The sequence below is a fragment of the Bos indicus x Bos taurus genome, chromosome 2, assembly GCF_003369695.1.
Source record: "Bos indicus x Bos taurus breed Angus x Brahman F1 hybrid chromosome 2, Bos_hybrid_MaternalHap_v2.0, whole genome shotgun sequence".
In the NCBI taxonomy this organism is placed as follows: Eukaryota; Metazoa; Chordata; class Mammalia; order Artiodactyla; family Bovidae; genus Bos; species Bos indicus x Bos taurus.
Genome location: NC_040077.1, coordinates 78,630,664 through 78,643,250, shown reverse-complemented (window position 1 = coordinate 78,643,250; position 12,587 = coordinate 78,630,664).

The following is a 12,587-nucleotide window of genomic DNA, read 5'->3' as shown; positions in this document are numbered from 1 at the left end:
TGTGTATATGTACCACAACTTTTTTATCCATTCATCTATCAATGGACATCTAGGTTGCTTCCATTTTTAGCTATTGTAAATAGTGCTGCAATGAATAACGGGATTCATGTGTCTTTTTCAATTTTGGTTTTTTAGGGTATATGTCTAGGAGTGGGATTGCTGGGTCATATGGTTGTTTTATTCCTAGTTTTTAAAGGAATCTCCATACTGTCTTCCATAGTGGCTGTATCAATTTACATTCCCACCAACAGTGCAAGAGCATTCCCTTTTCCCTTTTTTCCACACCTGCTCCAGGTTCTGAATTCTGTTTGCTAAAATTTTCTTGAGGATTTTTGCATCCATGCTCATCAGTGATATTGGCCTGTAGTTTTCTTTTTTTGTATTCTCTTTGTTTGGTTTTGATATCAGGGTTATGGTGGCCTCATAAAATGAGCTTGGAAGTGTTCCTTCCTCTGCAATTTTTTGAAAGAGTTTTAGAAGGATAGGCATTAACTCTTCTCTAAATGTTTGATAGAATTCTCCCATGAAGGCATCTGGTCCTGGGCTTTTGTTTTTAGGGAGATTTTTGATCACAGCTTCAATTTCAGTGGTTGTAATTAGGTTGTTAATAATTTCTATTCCTTCCTGGTTCAGTCTTGGAAGATTGAACTTTTCTAAGAATCTGTCCATTTCTTTCAGGTTATCCATTTTATTGCCATATAAGTTGTTCATAACAATCCTTTGTATTTCTTCATTATCTGTTGTAATCTCTCCTTTTTCATTTCTAATTTTGTTGATTTGATTATTCTCTCTTTTTTTCTTGATGAATCTGGCTAAACATTTGTCAATTTTGTTTATCTTCTCAAAGAACCAGCTTTTAGTTTTATTAATCTTTACTATTATTTCTTTCATTTCTTTTTATTTCTGCTTAGACCTTTATGATTTCTTTTCTTCTACTAATTTTGTTTTTTTTTTTTTTGGATGTTGTTCTTCTTTTTCCAGTTGTTTTAGGTGTAAAGTTAGGTTGTCTTTTCAATGTTTTTCAGGTAGGATTGTATTGCTATCAACTTCCCTATTACAACTGCTTTTGCTGCATCCCATAGGTTTTGAGTTGTGTTTTCATTGTTATTTGTTTCTAGAATTTTTTAAATTTCCCTTTTGATTTCTTCAGTAACCCGTTGGTTATTTAGAAGTGTATTGGTTAATCTCCAAGTGTTTGTGTTTCTTACAGTTTTTTCCTTGTAATTTATATCTAGTCCCATAGTGTTGTGGTTGAAACAGATGCTTGAAATGACTTCAATTTTCTTAAATGTACTAAGGTGTGATTTGTGACCCAAGATGTGGTCTATCCTGGACAATGTTCCATGTGCACTTGAGAAGAAGGTGTATTCTTCTGCCTTTGGATGGACTGTCCTGAAGATATCAATGAATCCATCTCATCTAAAGTATCATTTAAGACTTGTGTTTCCTTATTAATTTCTGTTTTGATAATCTGTCCATTGGTGTGAGTGGATTGTTAAAGTCTCCTACTATTATTATGTTACTGTCAATTTCTCCTTTTATGTCTGTTAGTGTTTGTCTTATGTATTGAGGTGCTCCTATGTTGGGTGCTTAGACATTTACAATTGTTTTGTCTTCCTCTTGGATTTATCCCCTGATCCTTATGCAGTGTCCTTCCTTATCTCTTGTAATATTCTTTATTTTAAGGTCTGTTTTATCTGATATGAGAATTGCTACTCCAACTTTCTTTTGCTTCCCATTTGCATGGAATATATTTTTTCACCCTCTCTCTTTCAGTTTATATGTGTCTTTAGGTCTGAAGTGGGTTTCTTGTAGACAGCATATATATGGGTCTTGTTTTTGTATCCACTTAGCCAGTCTGTGTCTTTTGGTTGGAGCATTTAAACCATTTACATTTAAAGTAATTATTGATAACTCCTATTGCAATTTTCTTAATTGTATAAGGTTGATTTTGTAGATCTTTTTTCTTCTCTTGTATTTCTTAACTATATAAGTCCCTTTAACATTTGTTGTAAAGCTGATGTGGTGGTACTGAATTCTCTCAACTTTTGCTTGTCTGAAAAGCTTTTTATTTCTCCATCAATTTGTAATGAGATCTTTTCTGGGTACAGTAATCTTGGTTGTAACATTTTCCCTTTCAGTACTTTAAATAAATCCTGCCATTCCCTTCTGGCCTGCAGAGTTTCTGCTGAAAGATCAGCTGTTAAATGTATGGGTTCACTTGTGTGTTACTTGTTGCTTTTCCCTTGCTGCTTTTAATATTCTTTCTTTACGTTTAGCCTTATAGTTTGATTAGTATGTGTCTTGGCATGTTTCTCCTTGGGTTTATCCTGTATGGGACTTTTTGACCTCTTGGACTTGATTAACTATTTCCCTTTTCATGTTGGGGAAATTTTCAACTATAATCTCTTCAAAAATTTTCTCATGCCCTTTCTTTTTCTCTTCTTCTTCTTGCACCCCTATAATTCAAATGTTGGTATGTTTGATATTGTCCCAGAGGTCTCTGAGACTATCCTCAGTTCTTTTCATTCTTTTTACTTTATTCTGCTCTTCAGAAGTTATTTCTACCATTTTATCTTCCAGCTCACTGATTCATTCTTCTGCTTCAGGTATTCTGCTATTGATTCTTTCTAGAGTATTTTTTAATTTCAATAATTGTGTTGTTTGTCTCTTTAGGTTTATTCTTTAATTCTTCTAGGTCTTTGTTAATTGAGTCTTGCATTTTCTTCATTTTTTTTCAAGGATTTTCATCATCTTCACTATTATTTTTCTGAATTATTTTTCAAGCAGTTTGCCTATTTCCTCTTCATTTATTTGGAGTTTCTAGTTTGTCTTCTGTGTTTCTAATTTGTTCCTTCTTTTGTGTAGTATTTCTCTGTCCTTTAATTATTTTTTAAACTTATTGTGTTTGAAGTCTCCTCTTCCCAGGCTTCAAGGTTGAATTCTGTTTTCCTTTTGGTTTCTGCCCTCCTAAGTTTGATCCAGTGGTTTTTGTAACCTTAGTATAGGGTGAGATTTTGTGCTGAGTGTTTTGTTTGTTTTTTCATTTTTCCTCTGACGGGCAAGGCTGAGGGAGGTGGTAATCCTGTCTGCTGATGATTGGGTTTGTATCTTTGTTTTGTTTATAGTTTAGATGAGGTGTCCTGCACAGGGTGCTTCTGGTGGTTGTATTCAAGTGGTTTCCTTTGTATGAGTTCTCACTATTTGGTACTCCCTAGGGTTAATTCTTTGGTAGTCTAGGGCCTTGGAATCAATGCTCCCACTCCAAAGGCTCAGAGCTTGATCTCTGATCAGGAATGAAGATTCCACAAGTGGTTTGTTATGGTATTAAGTGAGATTAAAACAAATACCGAAAAACAAGAAACCAAAGATAAATCCCAGACCAATGGCAGTTATAATATAAGGCAAATAATAATTAAAATAATGGAATATACACATAAACATATACACCCATGAGCAAAGTCTAAACAGTCCAACAAAAATAAAGTACAGTAGATTGACCTGGTGATCAAAGGAAATAAAAAACTGTATTTACAAGTTAAGAACAAAATTAACTAAAGCACAAACTGGAAAACAAAACTAAATCAAGGCTCAAGGGAATAAAGCAATGAAAACAAAACTAACAAATATGTTGAGAGGAAAGGAAAGAAAAAAAGAATAGATATGCAGAGTTAAATAGATGTAAATGAAGAAGATGTATGTACATTGATGATTAACTGCAAGGGGAAAAGACAGGTAGGAAAGGAGAGCAAAGGAATAAATGTAGAAAAATGTAATAGGTTTAAAAAATTAAAAATTAAAATTATAAGAAAGAGAAAAAGAAAAAAAAAGGAAGAAGAAAAAAAAAAAAAAAAAAGGAAAACTCTACAGAACTGCCAAAGTCCAATGTAGAGGCAGAGGTTTATAACAAGAATAAAAAGTGTGACTGAATATACACATATACACATATACCCATAAAAAAAATCAAAACAGTCCAACAAAAATACAGTACAATAGATTGACCTGGTGAACAAAGGAAACAAAAAACTATATCTAGTTTTGTTAAGAACAAAACTAACTAGAACACAAACTGGAAAACAAAACTAAAGGAAGGTGCCAAGTGGGGAATGAAGCAATGGAAACAAAACTAACAAATACGTTGAGAGGAAAAGAAAGAAAGAAAAGAAGGAAAGAATAGATCTGCAAAGTTAAATAGAGGTAGATGAAGATTTATATACATTAAAGATTAGCTGCAAGAGGAAAAGAATAGTAGAAAAAGCAAACAAAGGAATAAATGCAGAAAAAATAATAATAGGTTTAAAAAATTAAAAGTTAAAATTGAAAAAAAGAGAAAAAGAGAGAGAGGAAAAAAAAAAGGAAAACACCACAGAACTGCAAAAGCCCAATGTAGAGGCAGAGGTTTATAACAACGATAAAAAATGTGACTGAGGGAAAAAAAATATCTCAAACGCTTAATTAGATTTCATAGTGCCAATAAGAGCGACAACTACAACAGAGTGGGGGGGAAAAGGAAAAAAGAGATAAAGAAACCCAAAAGAATCTACAGAACAAGTCAAAACATAAGAATGATAAATGTTTTTCTTGAGTCACTGCTGTCAGAGTTCTTTCCCTCGCTGGGAGTCACAGTCCACCTCACCTCCCTAGGATGCCCTCCAACACTGTGCTGATCTCTGGACCTGCTGTGGGGGCAGCTCAGATTCTAATCTGGTCCTATATCTGTGTGTTCTTGCCTCCAATGTCCACAATTATCAGAACTAGTGCGTTTTCTTTTGTGGGAGCTCTCAATGTCCTTTTATATATTCCATAGACAGAGTCTGCCTAGTTGATCATGTGGATTTAATCTATAGCCTGTACAGCTGGTGGGAAGGTTTTGGGTCCTGTTCCTTAGCCACACTGCCCCTAAGTTGCAGTCGTGGTTTTATTTTCGCCTCTGCATGTGGGTCATCCACTGGGGTTTGCTCCTGAGAGTACCCTGGAGGACTTGGGTTTGCCCCTTATGAGGGCCAGGTGTGGAGGTGGTGCAGCTGCTTGGGTTGCAGGGGTTCTGGCAGCACCAGGTACTTAGTGGGGTTAGTGGCTAGGGCAGCAGGAATTATATGCTCTAGAAGGGTATGGCAACCAGTATTGGCCAATATTCTTCAGTATTCTTGCCTGGAGAACCCTCCCTGACAGAGAAGCCTGACAGGCCACAGTCTACCAGGCCGCAAAAAGTTGGACATGACCAAATCGACCCTGTGCGCATGGATGAAAGACTTTTTTTTGCCTGTGGTAGCTCTGCCCCAGTACGACTTGAACATGAAGATGGCACAGCTGCTTGGTTTGCAGGGGCCCTGGAGGAGCCAAGTGTGCAGAGACACGGACTGCCTCACTGCAGGAGTTATGGCCCTATTAGAGTCTTTTTTCGAGCCTCTTGTAGCTGGCAATCAGAAGGCCACTTCGGGCAGTCTTTCTCCATAGCTCTGCCTGTTGATGCACATAGAGGGCTCCCCTGGCTGGGGTCCTACTCTGTAGATCGGTGTGTTAGGCACTTAAAGGGGCATCCTGGGTGGGGTCCTACTCTGTAGTTCAGTGCGTCAGGCTTTAGATGGGCCAGTCTCTCTTTTGTTCAGCTGCCTATGCTGGAGTGTGGGGTGAGAGCGGCTATGGTGATGGATCTACCCCCTACACGTGAGTCAGCAGTATCCCCTTGCTTCCATGGCTGCCTGGCTTTCCTCTACAGGCACTTCCCATCACAATCTCCTCCCTCACATCCCCTTGACCCATCTCTCTGCAGTCAATAGCAGCCCTTGCCCTGGGATTGCTCCACAATCCCTAAACTCCAGCTCCCAGCAGCTGTGCCTTCCAGGGGACCTGCCTTTCTGTCCAGGGTATGTATGGCTGTGGCAAGGACTGTCTGATTCTCATTCCATTTAAGCTGCCACAGATCAGCTGTTCACTCTCAGCCTTAAATGTTTCTCCTCTGACTCAGACAATTGCCCAGCTGTGGGGATCAGACCCCTGCTTCAGTTCCCCTACCTGCTGAGGGCAGGTCCAGTCTTAATAACACTCCCATTTTTCCCCCTTGTTCCTACATCCTACCGAGTTTTACATGCTTCTATATATTCTTTTCCTTTGGTCAGGTACTCCTGTCGGCTCTGAAGTGGTGTTCGGCTTGCACTTCTGTCTGAAGGTGTATTCCTCATGTATCCATGGAGAGAGATGTACCCCACATTCACCTACTCCTCCGCCATCTTGTTCTCCTCATTGATTCATTTTTGGATGTTAATTCCACTGTGAATTCTTGAGATAAATCCCATGTGGCCATTATTTGAAATTCTCTTCTTTCCCCCAAACTTTAAACTTTTTGTTTTGTATTGGGATATAGCTGATTAACAATATTGTGGTAGTTTCTGGTGAATGCTCCTGGATTCAGTTCACAAGTATTTTTTGTTTATTTTTATACATATATTCACAAAGGGTATTAGCTAGTACTTTTCCCTTCTTATGATGTATTCATCTGGGTTTTGTATTAGAATAATCATTTCCTCATAGGGTAATTTTGGAAGTGTTCCCCTTCTTTTATTTTATGGAAGAGCTGGTGAAGTATTAAGATGATCTTTTAAATATTGGGTGGCATTCATTAGTTCAGCCATCTAGACCTATGCTTTTCCTCTAGGATTTTTTAAAGTTACTAATTCAGTCTGTTTTCTTGTAATAGGTGTATTCAGGTTTTTAATTTCTTTTTGTGTCAGTTTCATTAGCTTGTTTCTTCTAGGAATGTGTCTAGGTTATTTAACTAATTTGTTGGCATATACTTGTTCATACCATTCTCTTATAATTCTTTTTATTTCTGTAGAGTTGGTAGTGATGTCCACTCTTTCATTTGTTATTTTGTGTCTTCACTTCTTTTTTTTTTTTTGGTCTATATAAGCCTAAAATTTGTCCATTTGTTCACCTTCCCAAAGAAGCAACTTTTGGTTTTATGGATATTCTTGTGCTTTTTTATTCTGTGTTTCCTTTATTTTCACTCTAATCCTTATTGTTTTATTCTTTCTGCTTATTACTCATTAGTTTGTGATTTTTTTCAATATTTTAAAAATATATACTGTATATTATAACTATGTTTCCCTCTGAGTATTGCATTATTTGTAATCCATAAGTTAGTAGATTGTTTATTTTGTTCATTTGAAAATATTTTCTAATTTTCTATTTAATTTTTACTTCGAACCTCAAATTGTTCATATGTTGTTTACTTTCCACACATTTGTGCATCTCTGAAATTTTGTACTGTTGTGGATTTCCAGTCTGACTTGAATTTGGACAGATAATGTATATTCTTTGACTATAAATGTTTGCATTCATTGAGGCTTGTGTTATAGTTTAGCATTTTGTCCCTCTCGGAAAATGCTCCTTGTGTGTTTGAGAAGTATGTGATCTGCTGTCATTGAGAGGAATATCATGTAGACCTGTCACCTTTAGTTGGTTTATAGTGTTTTACAAACCTTCTATTTATTTGTTGGTCTCATGCTTAGGTGTCTGATACACTGTTGAAACAGGATTATTATCCAACTACTATTTGAATTGTTTGATACTCCCTTCAGTTCTGTCAGGTTTTGCTTCATCTACTTTAAGACTCCGTTATTAGACTCATAAATGTTTATTATATCTCTCTAATGAAAAATGTCTTTCTTTGGCTCTGGTAACAATTTTTCCCATAAAATATGTTTCGTTTATATAAATACATCCACTGCTGCTACTGCTGCTAAGTTGCTTCAGTCGTGTCCAACTCTGTGCGACCCCATAGACGGCAGCCCACCAGGCTCCCCCGTCCCTGGGATTCTCCAGCCAAGAACACTGGAGTGGGTTGCCATTTTAGAGCCTCTTTTGTTTACTACTTGAATGTATATATTTTTCCATCCTTTTACTTTCAAACTTATTTGTGTATTTGAATCTGAAATGTGTGTCTTTTAGACAGAATAGAGGTGAATCTTTAAAAAAAAAAATCCCTTCTGACTGTTGCTATTTTATGGTAGGAATGTTTAATCTATTCATATTTGTTGTAATTACTGATTAAGTAGGATCTTTCAAATTTGACATTTTATTTTATATATGTCAATTTGTTTTTTTTTTTCCTAGTCCTCACTTTCTGTCTTTTACATTAAATAGAGTTTTTTCTTTTGTAGTATAACATTTTAATTCCCTTGCTCTTTCTTTTGCTAATTTTTGAATTATTTTCTTACTGATGTTCCTGGAAATTAAAATTAGCATCTTAAAACAATACTATACACAAACTTTTCTATACTATATTTTCTTTTTTAACCTTTCTTCTATATATAGTTATTGTCATACAAATGACTTTTAACATTTTAAGCAACATTTAAGGAACACTTTTATACTTATTGCATTTTGTTGTCTTTTGAATCATCTACAAGAAGAAAAGTTACAGACAAAAACACATTTATACTATCTTTCAAAATATTTATCTAGCTAGTTTCATCAGTGCTCTTTCCTTATTTATTTTCTTTGTGGATTTAATTTACCATCTACTGTCTTTTCATTTCAGCCTAATAGGCTTTTCATATTAATGTAGGACAGATTTTCTAGTGACACATTCTTTCAGTTTTTGTTTATCTGGAAATATCTTAATTTTATCTTTATTTTTTAAGGTTAGTTTTGCTGGACAGAGAATTCTTAGTGAACAGTCTTACTTTCAACATGATAAGGATAGACATTTCAGTGTCTTTTAATCCCCAAAGTTTCCAACAAGAAGTAAGCTGTTAGTAAGGATATAGTCAAATAAGGATTATTTGTATATAATGCCATTTTTCTTTCTGCTTTCAATTTTTTCCTTCTGTTGGTTTGACTATTATTTTTGTAGATGTGGATTTCTTTTTCATTTTATTCTGCTTAGAGTTTGTTGAGATTCTTCAGTGTCTTTACTTCAAATTTGGGAAGTTTTCATTCACTGTTTCTTCAAATATTTTTTCTCTACTCCTTTTCTTGTCTTCTTCTCTGGCACTTCTATTATGTGTGTGTTTGTATGCTGAACAAGTCTCTGAGGCTTTGTTTATTTTTGCTTCTTCTTCTTTCTCCCCAAAATGGGTAATCTCTCTTGACATACATTCATGTTCACTTGTTTTTTTTCTTTATTCAAACTCATTATTGATCCCCTACTTTTTGTACTTTACAACTCCAGAATTTCTGTTTCATGCTCTTTTACAATTTCCATATTATTGTCAATATTGATATGTTCTTTTCAATATCATTATTGATATTCTCTATTTGACAAGGCATAGTTCTCATACTTTCCATTAATTCTTCTTTTATCATTGCTTTTAGTTTGTGAATATATTTATAATAACTGTTTTGAGATCTCTTTCTACTAAGCCTAAACTGGGTTCCTCCCAGGAACATTTTCTGTTGGGTACTTTCTTTCCCTATGTATGTGATGTGCTTTCCTATTTCTTTGCGTTTCTCATTTTTTTTTTTTTTTTGTTATTATTGAAAACTGAATATTTCAGATAATATCTTGTAGTAACTTTGGTTAGGTCCCTTCCCCATCCAGTTTTTGGTGCTCTTACTGGTGGTATTTTCCTGTTATTTATTTTCCTGTTGTTGCTTTTCTATTTAAGGCACTACCAGGGCAAATTCTGTAGATTCTGTATTTTCTGCAGTTGAAGACACTGAGTTGTCTGCTATTTTTTTTTTTTAATAAAGCTTTTATTTTTATTTTTATGCTTAGCTTCCTAGGATTTATCCCTAAAGCAGTATAATGTAGTAGTTAGGCATTTTGAAGTTAGCAGATTTACTTAAATGGCTTGCATGTCTTCAAGTTTATCCAGAGGAAATTTCTCTTATTATTTTATTTTATTTATTTATTTTTTTTTTTTCTGGGGCATAGGTATAGTCGTGCATGACAAACTTTGAGATCTGCAGGAATCTCAGAGCTTTTCAAGTTCCTTATGGTCATATTGTTCTCCATAATTCCCTTTTATATTCCTGACTAGACTGTTGTTTGGGCTTCCCAGGTGGCACAATGGTAAAAAATCTGCCTGCCAAGGCAGGAGACTCAAGAGACATGGGTTCAATGCCTGAGTCAGGAAGATACCCTGGAGTAGGAAATGGCAACCTGCTCCAGTATTCTTGCCTGAAAAATTCCATGGACAGAGGAGACTGGTGAGCTACAGTCCACAGGGATCTCAAAGAGTGGGACATGACTGAGCACTGAGCACAAACTGTTGTTTGCTACAAACAAATCCAATCATAGCCTTAGGCAGCTACAATGTTGTCAAGAGATTGACATTGCCTTGGCAATCCCCTATCAGTAGGGCTTTTTTCTTAAGGAGCCGAGCATTGAGTTGAATACCCACTGTACCTGAGCTTAGATATTTTTCTGGTAGTTGGAAGCTCAGATAATGCATTTACTGTGCTCTGAAGATGGTGCTTTAAATGCAGTTTCAGAAGAATTCAGTCATTTTGTCTGGCTGACTTTTCATAGTGACTACACTGCTGAACAGAGGATGACAGGATATGGAATAGCCACAAGTGAAAAGGAAATTGTTTCATGAAGCTTCTCTTCAGTAGCTTCCCTTAGTTTTGTTAAAAACAAAACTATTAGCTATTTCAGAACTGTGGAAATTAAGCAAAATGACAGCAAACTAAAAAACATTTGTCTAAGAGAAGAGAAGCTACTGAACTTTCATAACACAACCTCCTTTTAACTTGGGGCTATTTCATATCCTGTCATCCTCTGCTTAGTACTGTGGTCACCGTGGAAAGCCAATACTCTTGTAGCCAAACAGGATGACTGCATTCTGAAATTCCTTTAAAAGCACTATCTGTAGAACACAGTAAATAAGTTATCTGTTATCTGAACTTCCAACATGGCTTCCCTGATGGTTCAGATGGTAAAGAATCCACCTGTAATGCAGGAGATCCTGATTCAATCCTTGGGTCAGGAAGGTCACCTGGAGAAGAGAATGCCTACCCACTCCAGTATTCTTGCCTGAAGAATTCCATGGATAGAGGAGCCTGGCTGACTATAGTCTACTGGGGTCACGAAGAGTCGAACATGACTGATTAACATTTTCACTTTGTTAGCATAGGCAGATAGCTAGATATGAGAAGCAAAAGGAGAACACGGGTCAGGTGTCAGGAAACCACACATCTTGTAAATGTTAGGAGTCTTTGGACAGACAAAGAATATCAGGAACCTCCAGATATTGAGGGGATAAATGTCCTACATGTGTGAGTACTCAGTCTCTTCATCAGTGTCTGACTCTTTGCGACGCTATGGACTGTAGCCCGCCAGACTCCTCTAAGTTGTTCTGGCTAAATTTTCACAGGTATGTGGCATTCTATTTTTTTGAAGAGTTCTCTTGAATTAAGTTTTTGTTTCATTCATTGCTTTTATTTTTTTCTTTAAAAATTGCAAATCTAAGTATATTAGATTTCATTTGCTCTTTTCTATAACTTTTACATTCTCCTGAATCCTTTTTGGCTCCACTTAATTTTTTAAAGATTTTAAATAATTTCCTCTTTCAGTTACAGATTGTGATTTGTTATGCTTGTTTATCTTATATTCTTTTTGTTAATTATTTATTTTTGAGATAATTTTTTCCTTTTAAAAAAACTTTCCTGCATTCTATCATCTCTTTTTTTCAAGTCATCCTTTATTTAATCACCAAACTTTTGAGTATTTTCTAATAGTAATTTTTCTTCCAATTTTAGTGAGATATAATTGACATTATATTATAGCATTATATAAATTTAAGGTGTACAGAATAATGATCTAACTTAAATATATCACGAAATAATTGTAACTAGAAATTTAGTGAACATCATCTCATGGATATATAAAACTAAGGAAATAGAGAAAAAAATTTTCCTTGTGATGAGAACTCAAAATTTAATTTGTAAACTTTCATCTATAACATACTGCACTGTTATTTATAGTTATCATGTTGTACATTATGTGTCTAATATTTATTTATCTCAATAAATGGAAATTTGTATCTTTTGACTGCTTTCATTCAATTCCTCCTCCCCCCACCCTTTGGTAACCACAAATCTGATCTCTTTTTCTATGAGTTTGTTTGTTTTCTTGTTTGTTTTTGAAGTATAAATGAACTATAACACTATGTGAGTTTCTATTATGCAATATAATGATTTGATATTTCTCACATTTCAAAGTGATCATCACAATAAGTCTAGTTACCATCTGCTATAATACAAAGATATTGCATCATTATTGACTATATTCCCCACACAGTGCATTTCATACCTGTGACTCATTTATTCTGCAACTAAACGTTTGTATATTAATCTCCCTCACCTGTTTCTCTCTTCCCCCACCCCCACCTCTTTCCCTTCTGGCAACCATCTAATTTGTCTGTCTATCTATGACTCTGTTTCCATGTTGTCATGCAGGCTTATTGCTTAGTGCTTTGGATTTGACATATAAATGAGAGTAGACAGCTTTTGCCTTTATCTTTAGCATTTTACTTAGCATAATACTCTCTACGTCCATCTATCTAAGTTATTGCAAATGGCAACATTTCATTCTTTTGATGATTGAATAGTATTCCTTATCTATATGCCACATATCT